The 26,212-nt window shown below is 40.4% G+C and overlaps 1 protein-coding gene across 4 annotated transcripts in view; it reads right to left on the minus strand.

Moving 5' to 3' along the window:
- rab30 (RAB30, member RAS oncogene family) overlaps nucleotides 1-22,464 on the minus strand; it is a 75,779-nt gene extending 53,315 nt beyond the window's left edge. Inside the window, exons 1-3 of one of the 4 annotated variants that reach the window (XM_059964508.1) lie at nucleotides 22,321-22,464; nucleotides 19,165-19,230; nucleotides 18,887-18,932 (exon numbers count right to left, since the gene is read on the minus strand). The gene's annotated coding sequence lies outside the window, so the exon portion shown is untranslated. The remainder of the gene's footprint in view (nucleotides 1-18,886; nucleotides 18,933-19,164; nucleotides 19,231-22,320) is intronic. The other 3 variants (XM_059964509.1, XM_059964510.1, XM_059964507.1) reach the window with 3 other exon arrangements.
- Between the last annotated feature and the right edge of the window lie 3,748 nt (nucleotides 22,465-26,212).

Below are 26,212 nucleotides of genomic sequence, written 5' to 3' on the forward strand. Positions count from 1 at the left end.
TCTAATCTCCACAAAAGGCCAATTGAAATTTAAGACTTAAATAAGCTTTTATTAATCAAGGATATCAAAGTTTCTGCTTTCATTCTTTATTAGTACCCAGCTAGAGCAGCAGGAATGGATCTCAGGGTAGTGATATATTATTTTTGCAAGATGTGGAAAACCTAGTTAAGAAAAGCAATAAGGTCTATAGGAGCTAGTTAGGAAGCTGAAAGGAAGAGTAGTAATCCGAGGATTGCTGATTTTGCAATGCAACAGTGAAAGTGGAATAGGATGATATGGCAGATGAATGTATGGCTGAAGAGTTAGTGGAAGGGGCAAAGTTTAAGATTTGTGGACCACTGGGATCTCTTCTGGGAAAGGTATAATTTGGACAAATGGAACAGGTTATATCTGAACAAGAGGGACCAATATCCTTGTGGGCAGGTTTGCTGGAGAAGTTTGGAGAGACTGTCCAGGAAGAATTTTTCCACAATATAGGAACACAAGACATATTAGATGTAGTACTAGGCAATGAGCCTGGTCAGGTTTATAGTCTGAACATTTCGGATACAGTGATCACAACTCCCTGACCATTACTGTAACCATGAACAGCGATAATAGATGGTATGGGGGTGGGAGGGCGAATCATGATGCTATTATGCAAGAACTTAGGAGTGTAAATTGAGAACAGATGTACTCAGGAAAATTGGTATACAAATCAATGCAGTGTGTAGTGACAACTGAAGAAAGACAGACAGATAAGGCAACACTGCAGTCAATGGGATGAGTTGAAGTATAACATGGAGACAAAATGGCAAAGGGTGATGAACAATGGAGAATGGCGGAGAAGACTTGATGGACCAAGAGGCCTAATTCTGCTCCTATATCCCATGGTCTTATGAAATATGGAGGTTGTTTAGAGAATATATACATGGGATCCTGAGTAGGTTTGTCCAGTTGAGGCGGGGGGGAAAATGATAGGGTGAAGGAACCATGGTTTGCAAGAAACGTGGAATACCTAGTCAAGAGGAAGAAAGAAACATATTTCAGGCTTAGGAGGAAAGGACCAGACAGGACTCTTGAAAGCTAAAAGGTAGCCAAGCAAGAGCTTAACAATGGATTTAGGAGACATAGAAGGGGACATGAGAATGCTATGGTGAGTAGAATTAAGGATAACTCCAAGTCATTCTACACTTAGGTGACAAGTGGGAGAATAGCCAGAGTGAGAGTAAGATTGCTTGGGGGTAAAAGAACACACAAGTGCCTGGGGTCAGAGGTAGTAGGGGGATGTCCATAATGAATACTTTGCTTCAGTATACACCAGCAAGAGGGACCTTGACAAACATGACACAGAACATACAATAGTCTAATATGCTGGAACACATTGACATTAAGTAAAAGGATGTGCTGCCACTTTTGAAAAACATTAGGATAGACAAGTCCCCAGAGCCAAATGAGGATTATATACAAGGTTACAAAGGGAAATGAGCAAAGAAGTTACTGCACAGGCCCTAAGTGCATTACCAAAAGACTGAAAGGTGGCAAATGATATTCCTTCATTCAAGAAAAGTAATAGGGATAATCCTGGTAATTATAGATAGTGAGTCTTACATCAGTGGTTGGAAAACTACTGAGAGGATTCTTGGAGACGGGAATAACAAGTATTTGGGGTAGCCAATTCCGATTAGGGAGAGCATGGCCTGAGAGGGTCAGGTCATTTCATGCTTCATGAGCCTGAATGAATTCTTCGAGGAAGTGACAAAATAAATTGATGAAGGTATATATTGCAATGGATGCAGTATATATTGGTTTGAGTAAGGCATTCGTAAAGGTTTCTCATGATAGAAAGTCAGAAGACACAGGACCAAGGGAAGCTTGGAAGTATGGATTCTGCATTGGTGTACCCACAGAAGGCTGAGAGTGGTTGTAGATGAAGCATATTCTGCTTGGACACTTGTGACCAATGGTGTTCCACAGGGATCTGTCGTAGAACCCTGCTCTTTGTGATTTTTTTTTAAATAAATGACTGCATGAGGAAGTGAATGAATTGGTTTGTAAGGTTGCAGATGACATGACATTTGCTGGTGTGTAGAAGGTTGCTATAGGTTACAACAGGACATTGATTTGGGCAGAGAAGAGGTAGGTGGCATTCAATCCAGTGAAGTAATAGACTTTGGAAGGTCAATCCTGAAGACAGAGACCCAAGGTAAATGGCAGGTCCATGTCCACAGATCCCTCAAAGGCTGCCGCACAAGGGTGGTTAAAAAGGGGTATGGCGTGTTGACCTTCATTAGTTAGGGGATGAGTTGAAGAGCCACAAGGTAGTGTTGCAGCTCTACAAAAACCTCTCGTTGGACCACACTTGGAGTATTCTGCTCAGTTCTGTTTGCCTCGTCATAGGAAGGATGAGTAAGTTTTAGAGAGGGTGCTAGGGAGATTGCAAGTTGAGTCAGTGATAAAGAAGGCAAATGCAATGCTAGCATTGATTTCAAGGAATCGAATATAAAAGCAAAGATGCAATGTTGAGGCTTTATAAGGCATTGGTCAGACAGCATTTGGAGTATTATAAGGAGTTTTGGGCCCCTTATCTAAAAAAAAGTGCTGGTATTGGAAAGGGTAAAGAGGAGTTTAATGAGAATGGTTCCAGAAATGGAAAGGTATGAGGGTTGTTTGATGGCTCTGGGCCTGTTCTCATTGGAGTTTAGAAGAATGACGGGGAATCTCATTGAAATCTATTGAATATTGAAAGGCCTAGATAGAGTGGATGTGAAGATGATGTTTCCTATAGTGTGGGAGTCTAGTACCAGATGGCACGGCTTCAGAATAGAGGGTGTCCATTTACAACAAAGGAATTTCTTTAACCAGAAGGTGGTAAATCTGTGTATTTCATTGCTACAGATGACTATGGGCCAAGTCGTTGGATATATTTAAAGCAGAGGTTAACAGGTTCTTGATTAGTAAAGGCATCAAAGGTTGTGGGGAGAAGGCAGGAGAATGAAATTGAAAAGGGATAATAAATTAGCCACAGAGCAGAGCAAACTTGATGAGCCAATCGGCTTAAATTTGTTCCTATGCCTTTTGGACTTAATTCCCACCTTCTCTGCAATTTAAAAAATTAATTTTTATCTTTCTTGGTTCTCATGAAAGGTTTTCTGCCCCAAATGTTAATTTCATTTTTCTCTTCACAGGTCCTGTCTGTTCTACTGAGTGTTTCTAGTCTTATGTTCCCAGTTCTCCCAGTTTGATTTCAGATCTCCAGTAGCTGCAGGTTTTTTTTACATTTGTTTTTTCCTGTGTTTGATTATCTAGATAAAGTCAGTGGAAAATTCCTGCAATGACACTATTGACTGATTGTTGGATGTCAAAGGGAAATTTTAGGGAAATTGTCTAACGGAAGGCACATTTATTCTATTTCCGCTCACTTCCTCCTCTCCTTCTACATAGAGAAAAGAGAATTCCCCATCCTCAGTTTCTATTTCACTAACATTCAATGTAAAGTTTTGTGCAATTTCCACCACTCAACACTTTATCACAAGAAATCTTCATCTCTTCTGCACTTCCAGCATTCTAGTGACTGTCCCATCTATGACTCCTGGATTCACTCGCAAATTGCCACCAACATTAACCCACCTTTCCACCACAACTCCCTTCTGTTTTACCTTCTCCCATCCCAAACACTAAAATATTTCTTCCAGGTGAAGCAATTCATCTGTACTTCTTGCAATTCAGTATGTTGAATGCTTTACTTCACCGCTTCCAACCCCCACCCAGATTCACCTACACCTTGTGGTTCTTCCTCCCCTCCCCCTACTTTCTTACTCTGACTCATCTTTTTCTTCCCCCCCCCCCCCAACCAAAGCCTGATGAAGGATCTTGGTCCAAAAGGTTAACTATACTGTTTTCTGTAGATTCTGCCTTGCCTGCCGAGTTCCTCCAGCATTTTGTGTATGTTACTGAACACCAGGTTCATGAAGCACTCTCCTCTATTTGAGAAATCAAATGTTGACTTGGTCTGCCCTGTAGAACACCTGCATTCAGCCTACAAGGGTGACCGTGAGCTTACAAATGTCCATTACTTTAATTCTTCATTCTTTTTCTTACTATCTAGTGAAATACACTAAAACTTCAATATAAACGCAAGCAATGGCATTTCACTTCCTTCAAGATTTGCTTAGTTCCTTGGGGTTCACCACCAATTCCAGCAATTTTAGCAATCAGCATTTCCCAGCTCACATCAGAAGAGATGGCACCTGATACAAGAGCCAGAGTGCAAAGGGTGCTCAGGGATCAAGCTCCATCACAAATCAATCATCTTTCATGGTGAAAGAGATTGGATTACAGTCTGGGCAATGGCTTCATTTTTCTCTGGAATGCTACCTGATCTACGAAGACTTTCTAACATTCTGCGCTTTTAGTTTAGGCGTCTGAATTTTTTGCACCTTCCAATACCTGGCCAATCTCCGGTTCTCTTAACAGCTGTCATCTGACTTGACTGCTGGACTTGCCAAGCATTCCTCTTTCCTCCCGGATGGTCACATCTATGCTAGGTGCGTCAAGCTGCAGCTCCTTAGGGACCGGGTTAAGGAACTGGAGACGCAGCTTGATGACCTTTGCCTGGTCAGGGAGAGTGAAGAGGTGATAGAGAGGAGCTATAGGCAAGCAGTCACACTGGGGCCTCAGGAGACACAAGTGGGTCACAGTCAGGAGAGGGAAGGGCAAGAGTCAGATACTAGAGAGTACAGCTGTGGCTGTCTCCTTTAACAATAAGTACTCCTGTTTGAGTACTGTTGGGGGGTACAGCCTACCTAGGGGAAGCAACAATGATGCATCTCTGGCACAGAGTGTGGTCCGGAGGCTCAGAAGTGTACGGAAAGGTAGAAGATGGCAGCAGTAATAGGGAACTCCATTGTTAAGGGGTTAGACAGACAATTCTGTGGATGCAGGGAAGAAACACGGGTGGTCATTTGCCTCCCAGGTGCCAGGGTCTGTGATATTTCTGACTGCATCCATAATATCCTGAAGTGGGAAGGAGAACAGCCAGAGGTTGTGGTACATATTGGTACCAATGATATAGGTAGAAGGGAGGCGGTCTTGAAAGCAGACTACAGGGAATTAGGAAGGAAGGTACAAGCAGGACCTCAAAAGGTAGTAACCTCAGGATTACTGCCTGTGCCACCTGACAGTGAGTATTGGAATACAGTGAGGTGGAGGATAAACGGCTGAGGGATTGGAGCAGGGGGCAGGGATTCAGATTTCTGGATCATTGGGACCTCTTTTGGGACAGGCGTGACTTGTACAAAGGGGAGGGTTACACTTGAATCCCTGGGGGACAAAAGCTATTGGGAAGAGTTTAATCTAGAATTGCAGGTGGGGGGGGGGGGTGGGGAGAACCAAACTGAAGAGACAGAGGAAGGGACGGTTGGCTCACAACTAGAGAAAGCTTGGAGTGCAAGGAGTGAAAGCGTGCAAGGAGGATAGGCAGGTGATATAGAAGGGACACGCTCAGACTGATGGTTTCAGATGTGTCTATTTTAATGTAAAGTGTATTGTGAACAAAGAGGATGAGCTTTGAGCATGGATCAGTACGTGGAGCTGTGATGCTGTGGCCATTACAGAGACTTTGATGGCTCATGGCAGGAATGGTTACTTAGAGTGCCAGGCTTTAGATGTTTCAGGAAGGACAGGTAGGGAGGCAAGAGAGGTGGGGGTGGGGACTGCTGATCAGAGATAGTGTCATGGCTGCAGAAAAGAAGGAAGTCATGAAGGGATTGTCTACTGAGTCTCTGTGAGTGGAAATTAGAAACAGGAAGGGGTCAATAACTCTACTGGGTGTTTTTTTTTAAAACCACCCAGTAGTAACAGGGACATCAGGGAGCAGATAGGGAGACAGATTCTGAAAAGGTAATAATAACAGGGTTGTCACGGTGGGAGATTTTAATTTCCCAAATATCGATTGGCATCTCCCTCGAGCGAGGCGTTTAGATGGGGTGGAGTTTGTTAGGTGTGCTCAGGAAGGTTTCCTTGCACACTGTGCTTCCTGCCCCGGGGATTCTACCTTGCAGAGGACTCTTTCCTTCTGCCTGCAGCCCACCTCCTTCTGCTCCTCAATATATTCCCCATTGTTCATTAAGCCTACAAGAGGAGAGGCTGTATTGATCTGGTATTGGGAAACGAACCTGGTCAGGTGTCAGATCTCTCAGTGGGAGAGCACTTTGGAGACAGTGATCACAATTTTATCTCTTTTACCACAGCATTGGAGAGGGATAGGAACAGATAAGTTAGGAAAATGTTTAATTGGAGTAAGGGGAAATATGAAGCTATCAGGCAGCATAACTTGGAGGCATAAATTGGGAACAGATGTTCTCAGGGAAATGTACAGAAAAAATGTGGCAAATGTTCAGGGGACATCTGTGTGGTGTTCTGCCTGGGTACGTTCCAATGAGACATGGATGGTAGGGTACAGGAATCATGGTGTACAAAGGCTGTCATGAGATCTAGTTAATGAGAAAAGCTTTCCAAAAAAAACTAGCTAATGATAGAGATCTGAAAGATTATAAAGCTAACAGGAAGGAGCTTTAGAAGGAAATTAGGAGAGCCAGAAGGGGACATGAAAAGGCCTTGGCGAGCAGGATTAAGGAAAACCTCAAGACATTCTACAAGTATGTGAAGAGCAAGAGGATAAGACATGAGAGAATAGGAGCAATCAAGTGTGACAGTGGAAAAGTGTATATGAAACCGGAGGAAATAGCAGAGGTACTTAATGAATACTTTGCTTCAGCATTCACTATGGAAAAGGATCTTGGCATTTGTAGGGATAACTTACAGCGGATTGAAAAGTTTGAGCACATAGACATTAACAAAGAGGATGCGCTGGAGCTTTTGAAAAACATCAAGCTGGATAAGTCACTGGGACCGGATGAGATGTATGCCAGGCTACTGTGGGAGGCGAGGAAGGAGATTGCTGAGCCTCTGCCAATGATCTTTGCATCATCAATGGGGATGGGAGAAGTTCCAAAGGATTGGAGGGTTGCAGACGCTGTTCCCTTATTAAGAAAGGGAGTAGAGATAGCTCAGGAAATTATAGACCAGTGAGTCTCACTTCAGTGGTTGGCAAGTTGATGGAAAAGATCCTGAGACGCAGGATTTATTAATATTTGGAGAGGTATAATATGATTAGGAATAGTCAACATGGCTTTGTCAAAGGCAGGTCATACCTTACAAGCCTGATCGAATTTTTTTCAGGATGTGACTGAACACATTGATGAAGGTAGAGAAGCAGATGTAATATATATGGATTTCAGCAAGGCATTTGATAAGGTACCCCATACAAGGCTTATTGAGAAAGTAAGGAGGCATGGGATCCAAGGGGACCTTGCTTCGTGGATCCAGAATTGACTTGCCCACAGAAGGATCATATTCTGTATGGAAGTCCTTAACCAGTGGAGTACCTCAGGGATCTGTTCTGGGACCCCTTCTCTTCATGATTTTTATAAATGTCCTGGATGAGGAAGTGGAGGGATGGTTAGTAAATTTGCTGATGACACAAAGGTTGGGGGTGTTGTGGATAGTGTGGAGGTCTGTCAGAGGTTACAGCAGGACATCGATAGGATGCAAAACTGGGCTGAGAAGTGTCAGATGGATTTCAACCCAGGTAAGTGTGAGGTGGTTCATTTTGGTAGGTCAAATATGATGGCAGAATATAGTATTAATGGTAAGACTCTTGGCAGTCTGGAGTATCAGAGGGATCTTGGGGTCTGAGTCCATAGGACGCTCAAAGCTGCTGCGCAAGTTGACTCTGTGGTTCAGAAGGCATACAATGCATTGGCCTTCATCAATCGTGGGGTTGAGTTTTAGAACCAAGAGGTAATGTTACAGCTATATAGGACCCTGGTCAGGCCCTACTTGGGGTACTGTACCCACCTCACAACAGGAACGATGTAGAAACTATAGGAAGGGTGCAGAAGAGATTTACAAGGATGGTAAACACGAGGAAATCTGCAGATGCTGGAAATTCAGACGACAACACATACAAAATGCTGGTGGAACAAAGCAGGCCAGGCAGCATCTATAGGGAGAAGCACCGTCGATGTTTCAGGCCTGAAACGTCGACAGTGCTTCTCCCTATAGATGCTGCCTAGCCTGCTGTGTTCCACCAGCATCTTGTGTGGGTTGTTGTTACAAAGATGGTGCCTGGATTGGGGAGCATGCCTTATAAGAAGGCCGAGTTGACTCAACCTATTTTCTCCTTAGAGCGACGGAGGATGAGAGGTGACCTGATAGAGGTCTATAAGATGATGAGAGGCATTGATTGTGTGGATAGTCAGAGGCTTTTTCCTCCAGGGCTGAAATGGCTAATACAAGAGGGCACAGTTTTAAGGTGCTTGGAAGTAGGTACAGAGGAGATGTCAAGGGCAAGTTTTTTTTTTAAAAATGCAGCATAGTGAGTGCGCAGAATGGGCTGCCGGTGACGGTGGAGGCGGATACAATAGGGTCTTTTAGAAACTCCTGGACAGGTATTTGGAGCTTAGAAAAATATAGAGCTATAGGTAACCGTAGGTAATTTCTAAAGTACACGTTCATTACAGCATTGTGGGCTAAAGGGCCTGTATTAGACTGTAGGTTTTCTATGTTTATTACAGATTTCCAACAACTGCCATGGTCCTTAATTCTAAGAACTTCTCTCCCTTACCTTCCTCCTCCAATTGCAAAACTTCCAACTACCATTAAATTGGTCCCTGTTTCTCTTCTTGATTCTATTCCTGCTTCTATTCTCTCCCATTATCATCAATTTCAGGTTCCATACTATTACAGACATTCTCTGCAGAGAGGAACATGCCTGCTTTCTAAATTTTCCCAGTCCTGGACAGTCACTGATCTACAATGTTAACCTCATTTCCCTCCATGAACACCGCTGGACTGCATGTATTTTCAGCATTATCTTGCTTATATTTCTGACTTGCTGATTTCCAGCTAACGCGATATTTTTGTTTTACTCCTGAATTTAGCTTTTCTGAAAAATAAAATAGCAGAGTAATTACTGTAATACTAAAATAAAATTTGTTGTTTGATGATTAGACTACCACCTCTGTCAATTACAAGCATGATTATTTAAATCAGTAAATTTATTATCGTGGAACTCTAAAGGTGTTACAACCAAAGCAATTATTGAGGCTTTAATTTTGTCAGTGACCCAAGAGTTAATTTTTTTCCTTCACATTGATGTCATTTCTGATGGTACCACAAATGACTTAATCAATACAAATAAATTTGGTATCAGGATAGAAAGTATTAATTTAAAATCATACATGTATATATTTCATGTTATTATCTCACTCTCTTATTTTGCAAATCCCCTTAATCTTCATTGCAAAATCAGCTGCTGAGCATTGGAGAGTTATAATTAGGGCTGCAACAACATTGTACATAAATCAGGAAGCCTGCAACAATATCTTGTGTTTATGTATTGGATATTCACGATTCAGCAGCAACTCTCAGCAATTAATGTTGCATCAAATACCAGTCAAGAATATATTAACATTAGAGCATAGTGAATAAACACAAAACAGAATGAAAACTGAATCTACGTTGTTATCAAAGTATAAATTAGAAAACAAGCAGAGACACAGACTGCAAATGCTGTAATAAGGAGCAAACAACAAACTGGAGGAACTCAGCAGGTCAGTAGATCAGTTCCTAAAACAACAAATTCCAATTAATATGGTAATTCAGTATCAGGAGTTTGCCTTTGCTGGGCCACATTCTTCAACGGTACCAGACCAAAAAACTGATTTAAAAGAAAGAATTGACAGATGGCCTGTAAACACAATAATTAACGTTAAGTAAATAGGTCAAATTAGAGCACAGAATCTTATGCATTGGGGAAGATCCTTAGAGATATTATTGCAAGTTTGGTACTTGGACAACTCATCAACATTTTGATGTAAGTCAATGTTATATAAATCCAAGGACCTACACTATACAGGACCTATACAGAAGGTATGACTGCCAATACCCATGAGGCTATGCACCATTAAGTGCATGGTCTTTGTCATAAAGGCAGAGAGGATAACATCAGACATTTACAAATGCTTTGTGCCCCTGCTGGAACAATTTACCACTCTACTATAGATGGATTGATGACTGATCCAAGTGGCCAAGATCTTTGTTGTAATTCATCCAACTTGTTCATATTTTATATCCACTACTGTATATCAATCAGTCTGCTCATTCAACATTAGTCCTAACATGAAGGACTGGACCACCATATCCTGACTAAGTCACACTGTAACACCAGCTGGGGTTTCCTCAATTTTTTCCTCAACTTAAAAAATCTACTTCAAGTTCAGAATTTCTTGCACATCAACAAAGCACAGAACAACAGCTATATTTATGGCAACTTTTTGGAATTGAAAAGTAGTGTCTATTGTGTATTCTAAATGTCAGGAAATAAGCATTAGCTAGTGATTCAACAGGGAATTGAAGCAGAGCAAGAGAAAACAAAATAGTAAACTGCAACAGACCTCTAAAATGTGCAGTCATTATTATTACCTTTCCTGTTGACACAATCTATGTTGCCATCAAGTCGTTATTGACTTGGCGACTATGGATAATCTAACGGTCCATAGGGTTTTCACGCCAAGATACAGAAGTAGACTGCCAGAGTTTTCTTCTGCTCAAATACTGCTGCTGCCACCCAGTTAGGGACCCAGATGGATTTGAACTCTGGACCATTGGCCTCGAAGTCCAGTGCTGATGCCACTACACCACTCACTGGCCAGCCCACTGTTATCTATCGGGAACCTTTAAAATCTATGCAAAGATTCTTGATACCCTCTTGCATCTAACCACTGCTGTTTTCTTAAGAGTTGTGTTAATTAAGGATGTTGTCTTTAGGGTTCCACAATTTATATACTTATGCAAATAATATTGTAAAATGTTTCATTGAAGGCATTCTTTAATAATCATGAATCTACTGTGCTGAAAGTTCAGCACAGCAAATGAAGGCTGGCATTTACCCATTTCTCCTACAGTCAACAACTGAAGCATATGGTAAAGAAATGCAGAGACAAAAAGATGGTTGCAGAAGCACCTATAAAGGTATTCACAATGCTCATATCCCTTTTCAGATCTTTAGAGCATAAATTTGAAGCAAGGTGAGATGTTCCACATTCAGTAAATGATTGGCTACTAACAGATCTGAGTTAAGATGTCACTTCGCATTTTCAGAACAATGAGGCCAACATTAAACATAGCTGTTAGAACTTCAGAGGAAGATCCCAATCTATTTGAATAGTACTAAAAGCTAGGTTCACAGAAATTTTGGGAAAACTCTCATTACGAGAATCCATATACACAGTGAGGCAATAGGTTTAATTGAATTTGTTGCAGTGCTAATGATTTGGTCTGGCAAAGTAAAAAGATGAGACTCCATATGCTCTACAAGTTAATTACGAAATTATCAAATGAGCTCAATTCAATATATAGAATAGGCATTTTTTAGAGGATTACGCCACAACTTGGAGATACTACCAAAGCTTCAAGGACCCTTTGAAGGATATTACAGCAACTATAGTCTTTCCAATTTCAGCCAAGTACAGCTTCCCACAAGTATCACAGGACAGACTGATCACAGTTATGTCAGAACTGTAAGACTTGAAAACAATTCAGAAGGGGTGGGGAAGAGGGGAATGACTGACTTTAGAGAAACAACTGGGAAAGTGAAACATCGTGAGCAGTTTTGGGCCTTATGTTTAAGGATGTGCTGAGGAGGGTCCAGAGGTAATTTAAAAAATATCCCAGGACTGAAAGGGTTAATGTACAAAGAACATTTGATGGTTCTGGGCCTGTACTTAGAGCTTAGAAGAATGAGGTATCTCATTGAAACTTACTGAGTACTGAAAGGCCTGGATAGGATGGACATGGAGAGTAAGCTTCAAATAGCAGGTGAGTCTAAGACCAGTGCACACAATCTCAGAATAGAAATAAGAAGGAATTTCTTTTAGCAAGAGGGTGCCAAATCAGTGGAATTCCTGAGCCCCAATGTCTGTGCAGGCCAAGAAAATAGGTATGCTTAAAGTGGAGGCCGATAGGTTATTGATCAGTAAAGGGAGAAGACAGGAAAATGGGGTTGAGAGGGTAAATAATTCAGTCATGATAAATGGCAGAGCATATTTGATCAGCTAATTCACCTAACATGCTCTTGTATATTATTGTTTAAATAACTGAATATATTGCAGGAGCTCTTTTTTTAATGATGAGAAATGGAACTAACAGTATGATACAAGAACCATTATACAATATACAGTATTCAGAAGCCACATTATTAGATATAAAAGTATACCTGCTCGTCAATGCTAACATCTAATCAGCCGGTCACTCATTGCATGGTCAAGAGGTGCAGTTGTTGTTCCGGACAAACATCAGAATGAGAGAAGAGATATGATCTAAGTGACTGACTGTGGGATGATTGTTAGTGCCAGACAGGGTGGTTTGAGTACCTCAAACTGCTGATTTCCTGGAATTTCAAGATGGCAGCATGACGCAGTTTGCAGCGGCCTCCCCGGAGTTGATATCTGTTATTAGTCAAGTGGGGTGCTGTGCACAATCCTAATCTGATGAAAAACGGACATGGGAGCATGGAGGAACATCTAGAAATCTCCAGGAAGGCCTTCTTAGTTGCTGCTGCTGTTGTGAGGTCCGGGTCTCTGCTGGGAAGAACAGGCCCCCAGTCCTCAGGGTCGCGTTGCCAGTGGCCGGCAGTGAGAGGCGTCATAGTGCACTCGGCAGAGGATGGTGCTCGGAGTGGCTGTGCCAGAGGGGATGGTCGGAGGCTCAACGAACTCGGAGTCCGCTGCAGTCAGGGCGCTTTCACTGTGTGCTGTGTCTGTGAGGCTGGGTCCAGCAGAGCTTTCATTGTGTGCTGCGTTTGCGAGGCTGAGTCCGGCAGCGCCGTGGAAGTCTATAGTGCGGGTATTCCCTTCTACCGCCTGCGTGGGATGACGAGTCTATCGGGACCCTGAGGACTTGTGGAAACAGTGTGGTGGTTTCTTTCGAACTTAAAGGCTTTTAACATCTTTGAACTATTTTCACTGTGCCTTGGTCTGTTTTTTTTAAATCAAATATGATATTGTTTGCACTGTTGTAACTATATGTTAACTATAACTATATGTAACTATGTGGTTTTGTGTAGGTCTTGTAGCTTTAGTTTTTGGTTTGTCGGGTGGTAGAGTTGGTCTTCTGACTTGGTGTGTCTGGGTAGTCTTGTTTCGTCTGGTGAATTTGGAGCTCCTTTCCAGGGACGCACTAAGACACACACGACATTAATACGCAGCAGCCTCTCCGGACTCTGGATTTGGGGATTGCCAAATGTTATGTGGATTTTCTGGTGTAGTCTGTTTTGTCGTGTGCTTTTGTGATATCATTCTGGAGGAACGTTGTTTCATCTTTTAACTGCATTGCAGTTGTGGTTTCTAAATGATAATAGACCAAAATTCAATTCAATATAATTTTAAAATCAAGAATGGTACAAAAAAGAGCAAAAAAAAAACAAACAGCCAGTGAGCAGCAGTTCTATAGGCCAAAACGCCTTGTTAATGTGAGTGGTAAGATGAGAATGGCAGGACTGGTTCAAGCTGACAGGAAGGTGACAATAATCCCAATAACCACACGTTACAACAGTAGCGTGCACAAGAACATCGCTGAACACACAACACATCGAACCTTGAAGTGGATAGGCTATAGCAACCTTAAATTATGGTGTTGAAGCTGTGCTTAACCACACAGTTATAAGTATAAATGTGAGAAGAGTAAGGAGCGAAACACACGGCCTTGTGGTGCACCTGTGCTGATGGTGATTGTTAAGGATATGTTGTTGCCAATCAAACTGACTGGAGTCTGCAAGCAAGGAAATCAAAGAGTCAATTGCTCAAAGAGATATTGAGGCCAAGGTCTTGGAGCTTACCGATTAGTTTTGAGGGGATGATGGTATTGAATGCTGAGCTGTAGTCAATGAAGAGCATACTGATGTATGCACCTTTGCCGTCCAGGTGTTCCAGGGTTGAGTGAAGAGCCAATAAAATAGCACCTGGCATGGACCTTTTGTGCCAATAGGCAAATTGGAGTGGATCCAAGGTGCTTCTCAAGCAAGAGTTGATGTGCTTCATCACCAGCTTCTCAAAAAACTTCAGAGGATCCAAGTGCTAGTCATTGAAGTAGGTAACCATGTTTTCCTTTTGCACCGGTATAATTGAAGTCTGCGGGCACCTCAGACGGCCAAGCAAGATTTTAAAGATATCTGCCAACACTCCAGCCAGTTGATCAGCACAGGTCTTTAGTACTCAGCCAAGTATCCCACTGGGCCGGATGCTTTCCGAGGGTTCACCCTCCAGAAGGAGGCTCGCACTTCGGCCTCAGAGGTGGAAAACACAGGACCATTAGGGGCTGCAGGAGTTTGAAATGGTTCCTCCATTTTCTGATGGTCAAAGCGAACAAAGAAGGCATTGAGTTCATCTTGAAGCAAAGCCCTGTTACCACCTGTGTCACTTGATTTCACTTTGTAAGAAGTAATAGCACTCAAGCCCTGCGACAGCTGATAAGCATCCTTCAGTGATCCAAGTTTAGTTCAGAATTGCCACTTGGCCTGTGACGTGACTTTCCGGAGATACCTGGATCTCTTGTAACTTTCCTGGTTGCCAGACCTGAATGTCACTGATCTGGCCCTCAGCAGACTGTGGATCTCATGATTCATCCAGGATTTCTGGGTGGGGAAGACTGAATTGGGAACACACTCACCTACAACTGTTCTGTGACAACCACAGTGTATTCACTCAGATCCTCCAAGTCTTTGAACACGCCCCAGTCCACCCTCTTCCAGTAGCTGCTCCTCTGCCTCCCATGACCACCTCTTTGTTGCCCTCATCTTTGGAGCCTTGTTCTTTAGCCTCTGCCTGCATGCAGGTAGGAGAACAGCCAAGTGATCAAATTTCCTAAAATACAGTCTGGGAGCGGAATGGTAGACATTACTTTTAGTATAGCAGTGATCTAGGTGTTGGGACCTCTGGTGCTACAGATTATATGTTGGTGGCTTGTTATAAAGTAACTATTAATGGAAGAGGAGTCAAACAAATTAGTGTTTCTCTCTTTTCCTTTGTAAGTTGTCTACCAAATGTCACACCCACTTGGCTTAGCTCTCTTTAGGAATGTTGAGAGCAGTAAATAAGTTTCTTAATCATATTGCCATACAATTGGCCAAGCCTTATCCTTGAACAGTTCCAAAGCACATATGCACGTGGCACATATCTTGAACTGAGTGCCAAAGTTCTTAACAACAGGTAACGATTTGTCATCTTTCCTTCTGGCCTTTAATCAGCCAAAGCTCCAAAAATTAACTGCCCCTATCAACTGATCAGGAGTTCATCGTGATACTTTTGACCATGAAACAAAGATCTCAGCTTCACCAGTATGAATCACTCACAAACAAAACAAAATTCCCGTTCTGTTGAACACAAGACCCAAGAACCTGTATTTCCTACTGTCCAGGATCTAGTCCTATTTTTAAACAAGCAAGTTTAATGAAATTTTAATATTTTAAGTATTAATCCTGAAGGCAATTCAAATCACAGGCTGCCCAAAATTGTGGGGTTGTTTTGCTTTCCCTCTTCCTTGTGTTGAAATGCAATGCATCATGCCCTGAAAACATATTTCACGATTTAACTCCAAAATTAGATTTAAAGTTTGTACACTTAACTCCAAGACCAAAATTATGCAATTCCAGTTCTGCTTACATTGCAATTAGTCCACCTTTTGCAAGACCAAAAGAAATAGGAGCAGAGTTAGGCCATTCAGCCAATCGAGTGCGCTACACCATTCTATCAGGACTGATTTATTGTCTGTTTCAACTCCATTCTCTGCCTTCTCCCTGTAACTTTTGACGCCCTAACTAATCAAGAACCTATTAAGATCCACTTTAAATACACCCAAAGATCTGGCCTACACAGTCAACTGCGGCAACAAAATTCCACAGATTTAGCACATTCTGGCTAAAGAGCTTCATCTGTTCATCTACTGTCTTTTGCTTGAATACCTTGCTTTATTATGATCATTGACAGGAAAGGTAGTTTAGAACTAATCTGTGGTTACCTGCATTTGACATAAATTTAAATTAAGGATCAAATAAATGCAGGTAAAGGAATAATGTCGAGATTTTTTTTTAAGTTTAACTTTTGTATGGTTTCTCATTGATGCATAGTTAACAGGTATTTCAACAAGTGGATGTCAGAAGAAGCTAGTTCATAATTGAATCATTCACAGAAGCATTAGACTCAATGATTAGATATTTAGATCCAATTGGATTAGTGGTACAGTATTACATATAAACAATACCTACATTGCAACTGGCAACTTCTTAATGACAAAATATCATGTCTGGCTTCAGCAGATGTTAAATCTATGGACGTTACGTGGGAAGGAGTTACAAAGTTTTATTTCTACTATTTACCATATAGAATTGCATAGTTAAACAGCCAATAACAAATTAGCACAATCCTGTGTGTGCAACCACATTACTTAAATGATTGGTATAATTTTGCTTTGTATTAAAAGGCAGGTTGTTTTAACCACTGTTGATTGTATCCAGCAATGCACTGATTCACATCGCAGAGAACATTACTAATTCAGAATCAGAATCAGACTTTAATCGCCAAGTACCTGTACACATACTAGGAATTTACTTCCGGCAGATGTTGTCTCTCTGCTCATAACAGATGATAAATATAAATGAAAATATAGATTATACATACAAGTAGTGCAATCCAAGTAATAGTTAGCCGACAGTTAACCGGCAGTTAACTGTTCAGCAAAGTGACCACAGTAGGGAAAAAACTTCTCCAGTGCCTATTAGTCTTAGTCTGGAGGGATCTGAAGCGCCTACCAGATGGAAGCAGTTCAAACAGTCTGTGCGCAGGATGGGAGGAGTCCTTTATGATGTTCCCCACCCTCTTCTTCAACCTGGAAGAGTACAGGTCCACAATAGAGGGCAGGGAGGCTCCAATGATACGCTCGGCAGTCCTCACTGTGCGCTGTAGTCTGGTTCTATCCTGCTTGGTGGGGCTCCAAACCGCACAGTGATGGAGGTGCACAGGACAGACCCAATGACTGCAGTATAGAACTGCAGCAGCAATTCCTGAGGCGGACCATATTTCCTCAAGAGCCGCAGGAAGTACATCCGCTGCCGGGCCTTCTTCAGGATGGAGCTGATGTTCTGCTCCCACTTCAGATCCTGAGAAATGGTGGTTCCCAGGAACCTGAAGTTCTCCACGGTGGACACAGGGCAGCTGAGGACTGTGAGGGGGGACATAACAGGGGGATGTCTCCTGAAATCCACTATCATCTCCTTTGCCTTGAGCGTGTTCAGCTCCAGATTGTTCTGAATGCACCTGCTATCGATATACAGACTCATCGCTGTTCTGGATGAGTCCGATGATGGTGCTGTCGTCTGCAAACTTCAAAAGCTTCACATTGGGGTTGGAGGAGGTGCAGTCATTGGTGTAGAGGGAAAACAGCAGTGGAGAGAGGACACACCCCTGGGGGGCTCCGGTGTTGGTGATTCGAGTATCCGAGGTGATCTGTCCCATTCTTACCTGCTGACTTCTGTTTGTCAGGAAGCTGGAAATCCAATCGCAGAGGTTAGGTGGCACAGTGAGGTGAGACAATTTGGAGCAGAGGGTATGAGGGACGATGGTGTTAAACGCCGAACTGAAATCCACAAACAGTAACCGAGCATAGGTCCCAGGACGATCCAGATGTTGCAGGATATAGTGCAGTCCCAGGTTGACTGCATCGTCTACTGACCTATTTGCCCGGTAGGCAAACTGCAGGGGATCCAGCAGGCTGCTGGTGAGGGTCTTCAGGTGGTTCAACACCAAGCGTTCAAAGGATTTCATGACCACAGATGTCAATGCGACAGGCCTGTAGTCGTTCAGTCCTGTGATGGTGGGTTTCTTGGGGACCGGGATGATGGTAGAGCGCTTGAAGCAAGTCGGAACCGCACTCAGCTCCAGAGATCTATTAAAGAGATGAGTGAAGATGGGAGCCAGCTGATCAGCACAGGCTCGTAGACAGGAGGGGGAGACCCCATCTGGGCCTGGAGATTTTCGGGTCTTAAGTCGCTGGAACAGTCGACATACTTCTCCTTCGCTGATTCTAAGCTGTGATCTAGGGGGGCTGGGCAGAGATGGTGGGGAGGTGATTGCAGTGATTGGGGGATGAGTGCCAGTGAGTGATGGTCGAGGGCAGGCAGGAAGAGAGACCGAAGAGGGGGGAGGGACAGGTGTAAGATGGATCCTCTCAAATCTACAGTAAAAGGTATTAAGGTCGTCAGCCAAAGCTTTGTTAACCTCAGCGGGGGGGGCGGGGGGCAGTGCATCTCCTGTAGCCAGTGACCTCCTGCAGGCCTCTCCACACCGACAATGACTAATTGTGTATAGGAGAGGTTTTTTTAAAAAAGGTTAAATTGCACAAAACTCAAATTTTAAATAAGTCCCAAGGATGCATAGTACTATTAAAAAAATAGAAAACCAATTAATATTTCACATTAGGAGCATCAAGTTTATCTAATCAGTAGCAGAACCAAATAAACCAAAAACATCACATGCTTAATACAATTAAGTGTGCAGATAGTGCACGTTAAATTAGTCCTTATCAAAGTCTGTCAGAGAAAACAAAAATTGCCCACCATCCAACACTTAAAAAACAATGCATGGTCTACCAATTAGCCCATCATATTTCTGTCGGTCCTTTGTAGATTTATCCAAAACTAATCAACATTTTTCTTCCTTCTTGTAGCTCTGTATTTGTACCCACTTTAAAAGTACTTCCAACTATTTTCCATTAAAAATACATAGACTTTTACCTTAAACACATCCTGCAGGTTACAGCAATCCAGATTAGTAACTTTGCTAAAAGGACACAAGGGCAAAAATGTCAATACATCTCTCCGAAGACTACTGCTTTCATTTTAATAAGTACACATAATTGACATATTTTTGCTGTCCAGATACTGCAAGTAGTAATATTACATTACCATACAGATTAAATATAATCCATTCAAAATACTCTGAAAAGCTTATCTATAAACTTTTTAATTGATTAGTTTTGCAGTTCACTAACAAGATATTCACTAGATCTGACCTCAGTTTGTTTGATCTTTTTCCATTATCACCGGGTTTTTCTTTATATCAGTTAATTTTCATCAACCTGCCAAGATCATATTGGTAATATAATGAATTAGTCCATACACTTCATGTTTTTCCACAAAATTTTCAATTTATTACTTCCAAAGTTGTTAGTCTTATTAAATACTTCATTTGACAACAGTAAAGCACAATGAAAAAAGGATAAAAGTAATTTTATGTTTGACAAAACAGTTAACACAAAATTCCCTAACTTTTCATTTACCATGAAATAGGAAGAATCAAGTAGTTTGAAAACAAATGTTCCAAACTGAACCACTGACATTCTAAGTTCAAACGGAAATTTATCATCAAAGTACATATGTCACCATGGGATGTGTTTTCATACAGGCATTCACAGTAAATACAAAGAAACACAATAGAATCAATGAAAAGCTGTACAAAGAGACAAACAACCAATGTGCAAAAGACAAAAAACTATGCACAAAGAAAAAGGGAGAAGAAAAACAAGATTATGATAACAACAATAACATGACTTGTAGTGTCCATGAGAGCGAGTCCATAGGTTGTGGAATCAATTCAGGGTTGGGGTGAGTGAAGATATCCACCTTAGTTCAAGAGCCTGATGGTTGTTGAACTGTTCCTGAACTTGGTGTCATGGTACCTGAGGCTCCTACCTCTCCTTCCTGGTGGCAACGGTGGAGTGGATGGTCTGGGATGGTAGGGGTCCTTGAAGATGGATGCTGCTTTCCTGCGACAGCACTCCTTGTAAATGTGTTCAATGGTAGGGAGGACTTTACTGTGGCTGTACCCACTACTTTCTGTACTCTTTTGCATTCAAGGACATTGGTGTTTCCACACCAGGCTGTGATGCAACCAAACAGCATACACTCCACTGCACATCTATAGAAGTTTGTCAAAGTTTTAGATGACATGCCAAATCTTCACAAACTTTTGAGAAGAAGCTTTGCCTTGTCTTCTTTGTAATGGCAGTTATGTATTGGACACAGGAAACAACAATTTTAAATAGAGATTTTTTAATGCAATCAATCAGTCCATGACCCATGCATTGCACCATCCTCAAGCCCAGTCATTGTCTGAATCACACATTAAACTTCAGGATGCATAGGCCTTTCAGACTACAGGTGGCAGTTCCAAACATCTTGCTCTTTCTAGCTAAAAAAAAATTAACAGCCATACTGCAAAGTTATTTTTAACATAAGATTGGCCTACATTCACAACATACGTATTATTATAGAAACATACTAGACTTTTCTGCCTTTAGATTTGGTTGGATCTTATGTTAAGCAAGGTAGCAAATGTCATTGGCATAGTAATCCTTTTTAGGAACACATTTAAGTAGAGAAGTCATTTTATACAAAATATTTAGTGTCCAACATCTCTACATTTAAGTGACAGGATAATGAGAGTTGGCAGTTGAAGTGATCTTTAAAAGAAAATGAGACTTAATTGTGACAAAAAATGATTTAAATAACGAGTTTCTGGATATCAAGATTCAAATAGTTACAAGTAAGCACTAATGTCAGATGAGAGACAGAACCTGTAGATTCATGCAGAACAAAGGTTACTGATTCTGTATTTGAGAGTTACTTGATGACAAAGTCCACAACTACTCCTACTGTTGTTGCAACAGCAAAATCATCACCAGATATTATCTGCAGTGACTACATTCACAGTACTAGTTCTAAGTATCTGTGGCAACTGCAGCACACTGATTTTATGTTTGATCTCTCACATTAAACATTCTCTTCAACTTATTTAATTGAAAATAATCTTTGACCAAATTTTGGTTACAAAAAGTAACAGTACTTATTATTCACAAATAAATTAAATACTACATTTCACTGTTTCAAAACTAACTCTCTAATTTTCACTTACAGTACTCCACATATTTGGCAGCTCACTTTCAAAATGACATTTATTAAATTACCCCAACTCTGCTCCCAGCTTCACTGACATTAACAGCTCAACAGCTGAACTTTTAAGTATACAAATTGCAGTATTTTAGAATCTTACTTTGTGAAAAAAACACAAACATTTATAGAGTAGAAATATTTCACGTTTCAATTTGGGGGATAACCCATTCCAGTACTTGGATTTGAAATCACAATCTTCAGCAAAATCTGCCCAATATTCAGTAAGAGTATTTCTAAACCAATGCTTTCAGTTATTACCTACTGTGCAAACAGTAAAATACTTATCTGCTACATTTTATTTGGATTTTATCTGGATCAGTTTTGAAAAGTTGTATATTGGAGCTAACAAATATTGTTATCAATGCATAACTTGAAATCTAATCCACTGAATTCAGTCATATTAAAAGCTTGTAAAACACCAAATCTGTGTTAAACCCCAACATTAAATACCTCTCAAAATACACAAGGATCATTTGACTCAAATGTATTCTATGATTCAGTTTTGTATAAAAACACTGCTGCTTGAACACAAGAAAAGCTTGTCGACTATGAATAGCATTTAAGAAAAAAACTGAACCAAATTGTTTCAAGTACATAATGTATATCTTTATTTAAATGACATTTTGCTCACATTATCAAAAAAGATTTTACTGATGTATTATTATACCTTGTGCCCTCAGGATATCTGAACTGTACAAAATAGTGGTGCCCTTTCCAATGCATGAGCCAAATACTGAATGAAAATCCTCTAGTCACTTCTTTCTTCAATACCCAAATTCAGTCTGACATAAATACTTATATGCCCTTTGGAAAATAAAAGTTGTAATTTTTAAAACCAGTTTTTAAAAAAAAAATCAAGCACACGATACAAAATGAATCACAACTTTTGTTAAAATTAAACTTTCAGTGTTAAAAATACAAAAGTATTAAAATATTTAACGATAAATCACATATTTGCACTTTAGGAAACTAAAAATAGCCTTTAGCCTTCTGCATACAATGAGCCGTGACGCTGTAAATACTTAAAAATCAAACAATACAAGAGCAATTCTGACAATGTCAAATACACGAATGACCAATATGAAATCAGTCCAGAAATCACGACCACTTCAGACTGATTTCCATGAATACTGTTGGAAGTGGGAGAAAACACAAGCATGCCAATGAAGGTAAGAAGTCGTTCATAACACAAAAACCACTTTGAAATAGAAACTTACTTGCTTCGGGTTTTATTTTCCCTCGTCGTCGCTGTGTGAAAGGTGTAGTTACACTGTGCTTGAGAGTACAGCAGTCATGCCCTGCTTTTGACTCTATCTCCAGCGCTGCACCACAGGACGCTATATTGCACAATGCACCCACTTTCTCCCAGCTTTAACAATGACGTAATTTCTTTCGAAACGGAAACGGGAGCTGGAATTCGACCGCGATGCTTGTCGGGATTTGTAGTCGCTAGCCGGTAGCGCATGCGCTCCGTATATTTCTAGCCCCAAGGTCTTCGAAGAGCTGTAAGGGTTTTGGAAGTGGGGTAGACATTATGTAAATCAATAGTTCTTGCCAGAAAACTTGATGCATATAATCACTGCATTTTGTGACGTTAATGAAAATACTGGGTGTCGTAGGGTTGCACACTTCCAAATACAACCACAAGTTGTTTTATTGGATCCAATGTAATGGAGCCCAGGCAGTAGAAAAGTCAGCTGCAACAGATATCAAGGTCAAAGAAAACCCGTCCACATCAATACCGGAATACGTGACCTTATAGTGAGGATATGGTAGTTTAAAATAAGGGAAGGAAGCCCAAAGGGGATTTGTCTCCAAGGTAAATCCCTAGATTACAAACATCCGATTAATGGACACCCCACATAAGATTGAGTTCCAATAGTATTAAATTCATAAATTCTAAGTAAATGTATTAACAAACTACATATATGTCACCATATACTACATTTTCTCGAGGGCATTCACAGTAAATACAAAGAAACACAATAGAATCAATTTTAAAACGCACACAAGACGGACAACCAATGTCCAAAGACAACAAACTGTGCAAATACAAGAAGAAGAAAGAAATTAATTAGTAATCATAGAAATTTGGGGAGGTACATAGATGTGATAGCTATGGAGAGGTACAGGATCGGTGCAGGTGAAGGGACTGTACAGAATCATAGTTTGGCACAGACTAGATGGGCTGAAGGGCCTGTTTCTCTATGGTAGTTTTCTATAATTCTAAATATTAAGAACATGAGATGGAAGATTCAATGAAAATGAGTCCATAGGTTGTGGGAACAATTTACTGTTGGGGTGAGTGAAGTTAGCCCCTCAGGTTCAAGAGCCTAATGGCTGCGGGGGTAATAACTGTTCCTGACCTGGTGATGTGGGGCCTTTTGCTCCTGCATGTCCTTCCAGATGGCAATAGCAATAACAGAGCATGGTCTGATTGATGTGAGTCCTTGATGATGGATGCTGCTTGTCTGAAAGAGCTTTTAGTCTAGATGTGTTCAATGGCAGGGAGGGCTTTACCTGTGATGGACTTGGCCACATCCACTACTTTTTGTAGGCTTTTCGATTCAAAGGCATTGGTGTTCCCATACCAAGCTGCGATGCAACCAGTCAATATATGCACAATGTACGTACATAAATTCATTCCTACGAATGGCAGAACTAGTTTTATTTCTCCCCACTTTTTGTCACTACTGTATCATTTTTTTGCTGTTCATTACAATATTGTGGAGGCATGGTTACCATATTGATTTTTGTGTCTTTTCCAAAAGACGAGTCACTGAGGAGAGCTGAAATCCCATCAACCTGTGTGTTATTGTCCGTTAGGCCGCTGGCATTTAGGGCAGCAATGAAGGCCCTTCATCACTGGTGGTGTTCAGGGCTTCCTTCATTATGCCAGTAGCTTCCTCTCAATCAGCCTGTAAACTGAGAGATTTCTGAACAGAGGATTGAGAGCTGATAGGTTTTGGTGCCCTTATGAAGCATGACACTACAAACTTCCACACTTAATTCAAGCACATCAACCCTGCATGTGGGAAACGACCCTGAGGGAGATGTTTGGTTCTTTTTAAATATACTAATAATATTCCATGTATAATCATTCATTCAATTCAATCAATATTTAATGTTAAAAGGACATTGAAACTTTATCTCAATACGCAGATTTCCTGAACTTAAAAGCAGGGTACAACAGAAGATCTGAAATGCTTGGCAGAAAGAGCTGAGGAAGGATTCATTTACAAATCTTGTTTTTGAAAGTTGTTCTGTTAGAATTTAATCTAGTTTTCTTTATCCAAATTTGCTGCCTGTCCTGGTAATTATTAAACTTTGCTTGTTTTGACTCGATGATATTAAAACAGGAAAAGTTTAATAATTAGCAGGTCTGGCAGCATATTGACTCTTCGATATTGTTTATATGATGGTATTATTTGCAAGGCACTGGAACAAGTCCAGTAGAATAAAAACAAATGTCCATTTATATATTAGATGGTGAGATAATCCTTTAGCCATAGCTGTCAATGTAAACATTTACAAATGAGCTAATTGCCTTGAGATCTTCCAAGACTCTGCTGGATATGCAGGTATAATCTTTCATTCAGCCACATTTAAATTGTAAGCAATGCCTACCCATATGTGACTACAATGTGAATTCTGGATCTGTTACATTTAAGCAGCTTATTATTTTTAGGCCCCTAATGAACATCAAAAAATGTTATTGGTAGGAAGCATCACAAAATATTGAATTCTGGCACCTAAATTAATCGAATCAAAACAAAGCAAAATCTGAATTTCCACCAGTGTCAAATGACTTACCAAATTAATTTCTCTTTAAATTTGCCTGATTCAATTAACTACAGCAAAAAGAAAACATTTTTAAAGCATCACAAACATTTGAAAAGGGAATATGAAAGAAAGGAACGCAAACCAAAGCAGATGTTAATAGGGTTAGCAAAAAACTTGTTCCAGATATAAAAAAAGGGGTATAATAAAGGAGGCAAAGGTGTATTGAGATAGAATGAATTAAAAATGAAATTCCTGATCTTGGAGCTCAGGTATGAGGGAAAGAGATGGGGATTGTATAGGTTTTCAAGAGGCTGTAAGCTGGAAGACTTTAGAGAGATCGGATGAAGATGAAGGATTTAAAATACACAAATAAGTTTAAAGTGAAACTTGGAAATAGTTGGAAAATCAGGCAACATTTATGGAGGGACAGATTTAAGTTTTAAAAAGGCTTTTTTTCAGAAATGAATCAGAATAGTTGAATATGGAAATGATAAAGGAATTGCAACATAACACCAGTATTTAGCATCCTTAGGATTTTGGTGGTGTCAGACCAGCAGATTTTCTGGAGAATTCAATGTTTGTTACTCCTATTGCTAAACTAACTCATTTTAAATTATCCTATATAAATCTTAAGTATATTATTTGCTGATGATACAACTATATTTTATAGTGGGGAACATCTGAAACAGCTTTTGGATACAGTGGAGAAAGAACTAAAAGCTATAAAGAAATGGTATGATACTAACAAGTTATCACTGAATCTAAGTAAAACTAAATTCATAATATTTGGAAACCGTGTACTAAACTCATATAGTAAACTTAAGATAAATGATGTTGAAGTTGGTAAGGTATCTAAAACAAAATTTTTAGAAGTAGTAATAAAGCTGGAAATTAAGCTGGAAAACACATATAAATTATGTCAAAGCAAAAATGTCAACATCTATTGCAATAATGTACAAAGCGCAAGATTTCTTAAATCAGGAATCTTTGTATACATTATACTGTTCACTTTTCATCCCGTACATGACTTACTGTGTAGAGGCATGGGGAAATACACACAAAACAAATAAAATCTCAATTTTTCTACTCCAAAAGAAAGCCATACAAATTGTAAATAAGACAAGTTATTATGAGCCAACTAATCCACTATTTATTCAACTAAGCACTTTAAAATTCAGAGATTTCGTAGATTTTAAGATTATACAAATTATGTATAAAGTAAAAAAATGGACAGTTACCACAAAGTATCCAAAGATTGTTTAAAATGCAAGAAAGTCATCATGATTTGAGAGGAACATGTATATTTCAAAAACAAAGGATAAGAAC

This window comes from Hypanus sabinus, chromosome 3 (assembly GCF_030144855.1).
Source record: "Hypanus sabinus isolate sHypSab1 chromosome 3, sHypSab1.hap1, whole genome shotgun sequence".
In the NCBI taxonomy this organism is placed as follows: domain Eukaryota; kingdom Metazoa; phylum Chordata; class Chondrichthyes; order Myliobatiformes; family Dasyatidae; genus Hypanus; species Hypanus sabinus.